The sequence below is a fragment of the Oncorhynchus mykiss genome, chromosome 28 (genome assembly GCF_013265735.2).
Source record: "Oncorhynchus mykiss isolate Arlee chromosome 28, USDA_OmykA_1.1, whole genome shotgun sequence".
In the NCBI taxonomy this organism is placed as follows: Eukaryota; Metazoa; Chordata; class Actinopteri; order Salmoniformes; family Salmonidae; genus Oncorhynchus; species Oncorhynchus mykiss.
Window position 1 is genome coordinate 42,697,880 of NC_048592.1, and position 6,305 is coordinate 42,704,184.

At 42.8% G+C, this 6,305-nt stretch overlaps 1 protein-coding gene across 2 annotated transcripts in view; it reads right to left on the reverse strand.

Annotated features, from left to right (window-relative positions):
- The window catches only part of LOC110508271 (pituitary adenylate cyclase-activating polypeptide type I receptor-like), a 72,976-nt gene extending 67,735 nt beyond the window's left edge, over positions 1-5,241 (reverse strand). For both annotated transcript variants that reach the window (XM_036966603.1, XM_036966601.1), the window contains exon 1: positions 4,829-5,241. The gene's annotated coding sequence lies outside the window, so the exon portion shown is untranslated. The remainder of the gene's footprint in view (positions 1-4,828) is intronic.
- Between the last annotated feature and the right edge of the window lie 1,064 nt (positions 5,242-6,305).

Below are 6,305 nucleotides of genomic sequence, written 5' to 3' on the forward strand. Positions count from 1 at the left end.
TGTCTAAAACAGTTGATGTGTTGTGAACAGTTCCATTTTATTACACAGCTAACCTGACTGCGCACAGGTAGCGGAAGTAAGCAATGATCAGCATGATGATTTTGTTGTTTTACCTGGATGTTTTGTGTGCAACCCATACCCCCTGTCACGCCTTGGTCGTAGTATATTATGTTTGTCTTCATTTATTTGGTCAGGCCAGGGTGTGACATGGGTTTTTGTGGTGCGTTTTTGTCTTAGGGTTTTGTGGGGTGTCTAGCATAGTCTATGGCTGCCTGAGGCGGTTCTCAATCAGAGTCAGGTGATTGTCGTTGTCTCTGATTGGGAACCATATTTAGGTAGCCTGGGTTTCACTGTGTGTTAGTTGTCACAAGAGAGGCTGTATAGGTTTTCGCGTTACGTTTGTTGTTTTGTATTTGTTCGTTTGTTCTTCTTCATTAAAGAACATGAGTAACCACCACGCTGCATTTTGGTCCGCTCCTCTTTCAACAGACGAAAGCCGTTACACCCCCTGGCTACTTTTTACTTGTTGATAGCGACTTCAAATGGAAGCTGACTGTGTTGATCCGTCATTTGGATTATAATGACAACAGGAAAAAAATGTAATTGAGAGAGAGAGGAGGGAACAGAATGAATTAATGCATAAGGGCTAGAATTTGTTCTGGAACTTCTACCAGTGACACGTCTGTCTGGGGAGTGCATTATAAATTAGCCCCGTAAGGCAGTTTTCCCAAAGTTTGGTCTCGACTATGAACTGAACATGCTCCTGCTTTGTGGAAGAATGTGGGTTATATTGTGAACATTGAGTTGTGGTGCACGATTTGATACAGCTGTTAGTCTCGTTGGCTTGTAGCTACAGGCAAACAGCAGCCAAGGACGCTCACTAGATTATTTGTGCTTATTTGTTTGTGCTCTGATTATCAGACTTGTATGAAAAAACATATTTGGCAAAGTATAGCTAGCTACCTTTTCTCGCTAGTTGTTGAGTTAGCTATCCAGCGTTGATTTGTAGCTACTGGCTGGCTAGCTAGCTAACTGGCTAATAGCAGCCGAGGATGTTCACTAGATTATTTGTTTGTGCTCTTGACTACACACACGTTTCCAGGGGTGTATTCATTACGCTGATTATGTTGCAAAACGTTTTGTCTGTTGCAAAGTGCAAAGTGCCTTTTTTATTGATTTAATTTAACCTTGCTTTTGCTTCTCACCCAACTGGTGTTAGCTATCTAGCTACAGCTGCTAGCCTTCTTCTAGATAGCTGCTAGCCTTCTTCTAGATAGCTGCTAGCCTTCTTCTAGATAGCTGCGCAGCAACTGAGTCGCTGGACCCGTTTTTAGAACTCTGAGATGCGACTGAAAAGATGTTAGCATTGGCAGAAATGCTATTTGGCAGGAATGTGCTCGTGAGAGTGATAAATTGTGAATTTAATACAAATTGTGACACCTACAAACTAATTCAGTATAGTGCATGCTGTAGCCTCATTTTAATCTGAATTCCAGAATTTGAGCTAGGTTTGGGCAAAACTTTGTCTGATGACTGTAATGCTAATGACCTTGTCAAATCTGGAATAGTGGTTCCTGGTGAGGGCCGGACGGCTCATGAGGAGGCAGGGAGTATGTTGTGTATAACCAATCCAGTTGATTTGTGAATTTTAATCGACCTTGGTGCCACATTCGCTTAGATATGATGGTAAGAAGATTTGAATTTAGCATTGAGCTTCAACCAATGCATACTATAGTCGCGAGGACTGCTTCTTACTGTATATACCAGTTTATTAGTGTGTGTGTGTGTGTGTGTGTGTGTGTGTGTGTGTGTGTGGGGTGGGAGCGAGAGAGAGAGATTGTTATGTTCTGTGTTAGTTTGTTGCTCAGACAGGGAGAGCTTCTTGTCCTGAGTTAGTTGTTTCTCAGTTTTTATTTTTTTCAGTATTTTGTAGTGGTCCTGCGGAGGTATGTTTATGTCCTTGCTTAGACAAGAGGCCTGCGGGCATACATATACCCATAGTATTTACTGTCTAGACACATTAGGTAAGACCAGGGCGAACCACCCCCTGTATTTTGGTTAGCGCACCAGGTGGTGTTAAGTTAGGCAAGTAGTGGATAGGCAGGTTAGTGGGTAGGCAGGTTAGTGGGTAGGCAGGTTAGTGGGTAGGCAGGTTAGTGGGTAGGCAGGTTAGATAGATGAGGGGGCTTGGACATTTACTTTCTTTGCTTTGGTTCCGTTCAGCCCATCTTCCCAAAATTACTGTGTGGGGCCAGACAGGCTATGTGCACACTGCCCACAAATTGAGGTGGAAATTGAGCTGCTTTCCTATCCTCCTCCCATATTAGAGACACATATTTCCCTCAGATTACACAGATCCTCAAAGAATTAGAAAACAAATCACATTTTGATAAACTCCCATATCTATTGGGTGAAATACCACAGTGTGACATCACAGCAGCAAGATCTGTGACCTGTTGCCACAAGAAAAGGGCAACCAGTGAAGAACAAACACCATATTTATGTTTATTTATTTTCCCTTTTGTAGTTGAACTATTTGCACATAATATGACATTTGAAATGTCTATTTTTAAAACTTTTGTGAGTGTAATATTTACTGTGAATTTTTGTATATTTACCTTTTGTTTATTGTCGAATTCACTTGCTTTGGCGATGTTAACACATGTATGCCATGCCAATAAAGCTCTTAAATTAAATTGAATTGTGAGAGAGGTTGAAGTTGAACTGAAAATTGACAGAGAGCGAGAGAGGGATTGAAATTGAACTGAATGTTGAGAGAGATTGAGAGAGAGGGATTGTAATTGAACTGAATGTTGACAGAGAGCGAGAGAGAGGGATTGTAATTGAACTGAATGTTGACAGAGAGCGAGAGAGAGGGATTGTAATTGAACTGAATGTTGACAGAGATTGAGAGAGAGGGATTGTAATTGAACTGAATGTTGACAGAGAGCGAGAGAGAGGGATTGTAATTGAACTGAATGTTGACAGAGAGCGAGAGAGAGGGATTGTAATTGAACTGAATGTTGACAGAGAGCGAGAGAGAGGGATTGTAATTGAACTGAATGTTGACAGAGAGCGAGAGAGAGGGATTGTAATTGAACTGAATGTTGACAGAGAGCGAGAGAGAGGGATTGTAATTGAACTGAATGTTGACAGAGAGCGAGAGAGAGGGATTGTAATTGAACTGAATGTTGACAGAGAGCGAGAGAGAGGGATTGTAATTGAACTGAATGTTGACAGAGAGCGAGAGAGAGGGATTGTAATTGAACTGAATGTTGACAGAGAGCGAGAGAGAGGGATTGTAATTGAACTGAATGTTGACAGAGAGCGAGAGAGAGGGATTGTAATTGAACTGAATGTTGACAGAGAGCGAGAGAGAGGGATTGTAATTGAACTGAATGTTGACAGAGAGCGAGAGAGAGGGATTGTAATTGAACTGAATGTTGACAGAGAGCGAGAGAGAGGGATTGTAATTGAACTGAATGTTGACAGAGAGCGAGAGAGAGGGATTGTAATTGAACTGAATGTTGACAGAGAGCGAGAGAGAGGGATTGTAATTGAACTGAATGTTGACAGAGAGCGAGAGAGAGGGATTGTAATTGAACTGAATGTTGACAGAGAGCGAGAGAGAGGGATTGTAATTGAACTGAATGTTGACAGAGAGCGAGAGAGAGGGATTGTAATTGAACTGAATGTTGACAGAGAGCGAGAGAGAGGGATTGTAATTGAACTGAATGTTGACAGAGAGCGAGAGAGAGGGATTGTAATTGAACTGAATGTTGACAGAGAGCGAGAGAGAGGGATTGTAATTGAACTGAATGTTGACAGAGAGCGAGAGAGAGGGATTGTAATTGAACTGAATGTTGACAGAGAGCGAGAGAGAGGGATTGTAATTGAACTGAATGTTGACAGAGAGCGAGAGAGAGGGATTGTAATTGAACTGAATGTTGACAGAGAGCGAGAGAGAGGGATTGTAATTGAACTGAATGTTGACAGAGAGCGAGAGAGAGGGATTGTAATTGAACTGAATGTTGACAGAGAGCGAGAGAGAGGGATTGTAATTGAACTGAATGTTGACAGAGAGCGAGAGAGAGGGATTGTAATTGAACTGAATGTTGAGAGAGATTGAGAGAGAGGGATTGTAATTGAACTGAATGTTGAGAGAGATTGAGAGAGAGGGATTGTAATTGAACTGAATGTTGAGAGAGATTGAGAGAGAGGGATTGTAATTGAACTGAATGTTGAGAGAGATTGAGAGAGAGGGATTGTAATTGAACTGAAGAGAGCATATTCCGAGGCTACATTATCAGGTAAGTAGGCTATAATAAACAATCAGTTTAACCAATCAGGTAACTATGTAGTATATAAGCATCCTATAGGCTACTATCCAACGCACTACCCCCCATTGCGCGCACACAGCCATGCCTAAACTATATAGATAGCCTGTTTGGGTAAGAGACAATTTATGCTTGATCCGAAATGTGGTCGGAGGCGTCCAATGGATGGTTTGACGCAAAGCGGAGCCTCTAGAGGCAAGCAGAGGAGGGCTCCATATAGCTCCGCATTGACATGACTAGTTGACCGTAGGTGAGGGCGGGAGGTCCTGTATAAACGCAAACTCACTTCCTTGACATCTTCCTTCACAACACTAATGTGCTGCTCGACAAAGAACAGGTATGCCTGCCCTGACTTCTGCAGAGGCCGTAACACTAAATGCTGGATGGCCAATGCATAAATCAGATCGATCATGTAGCACCTTTCAGCCGCGATCATGCAGAGTAAACATCCCAGCACAGAATGAAACTATTTAAAAAAAACTCTCCCTTACCATGAAGCCATCGGTGTCCAGTCGGAGGGGGTTTGGGCCGGTATGTTCTCAGTTCCCGTTCCCAGTAAATCCTCCGTTCAGTCGGTAATATCAAGCACGCAGCGCAGCTAGTAAGAGATGACAGGTATTTGATCACTGCAGCCGCAGCACGCGCTCAACGTGCACCCTCCTGCGCACGAGGGGAGACGGTACCTCCAGCTCGACCAGAGACATCTTTACCTTCACAGACCTGAGACAGCGGGACAGACAGGAGACAGACAGAGACAACTTCTGAGTTCCCACAGCGAGTCTGTCCATGGGTTTCCCATACTGTAGAATCAACCTACTCAGATCTTTACGGTAGCCTACAGTTCCCCATTTGTTGCTGCATAAATGTAAATACGGTATTTTAGGGCAGCGGTGTTGCGGAGACTTAGAAGACAAAACTCGGACTAGTCCGTTGGGCTGATGTGAATCTGCATATTACTGTATTCAGCCGCAGAGCAGAGCGGCCGGTAGATGGAGATATGGAGTCTTACCGTCCAAATGCATTGTATGCAGCGGAAATACACTCGTATCCCCAGTGAATTCGTACCTAAAACATTCTTCATTCAGTCTGCTGCAAAGAACTTGATTTCCTCCTTAACTAGATTTCACGGAGGGGGAAAAACGGGGAAAATTGTACTTTCTTTAATGAAACACAATTTTCCATCACCATGCTAAAGTGGCTAACGCCTAGATATGCTAGTCCCGAATGTTTAATATAGCGATTAGCCAATCAGGTTGCAGCAGTCTGTTTCATGTATTATTAGTTTAGCAACAAAACAAATACAACTTTTCAAATTGTACAGAAAAATAAATATACAGTACCAGTCAAACGTTTGGACACCTACTCATTCAAGGGTTTTTATTTATTTTTACTATTTTCTAGAATAATAGTGAAGACATCAAAACTATGAAATAACACATATGGAATCATGTAGAAACAAAAAAGTGTTAAATAAATCTAAATATATTATATATTTGAGATACTTCAAAGTAACCACCCTATGCTTTGATGACATCTTTGCACACTCTTGACATTCTCTCAACCAGCTTCATGGGGTAGTCACATGGAATGCATTTCAAATAACAAGTGTGCCTTGTTCATTTGTGGAATTTCTTTCCTTAATGCGTCTGTGCCAAGGAAATTTAAACTCTTGACCCGCTCTACTTCAGTCCCGTCGATGTTAATGGGGGCCTATTCCGTCCTCCTTTTCCTATAGTCCAGGATCAGCTCCTTTGTCTTGCTCACATTGAGGGAGAGGTTGTTGTCCTGGCACCACACTGCCAGGTCTCTGACCTCCTCCCTATAGGCTCTCATCGTTGTCGGTGATCAGGCCTACCACTCTTGTGTCATCAGCAAACTTAATGATGGTGTTGGAGTCATGCCTGGCCATGCAGTCGTGGGTGAACAGGGAGTACAGGAGGGGACTGAGCACACACCCCTAAGAGGCCC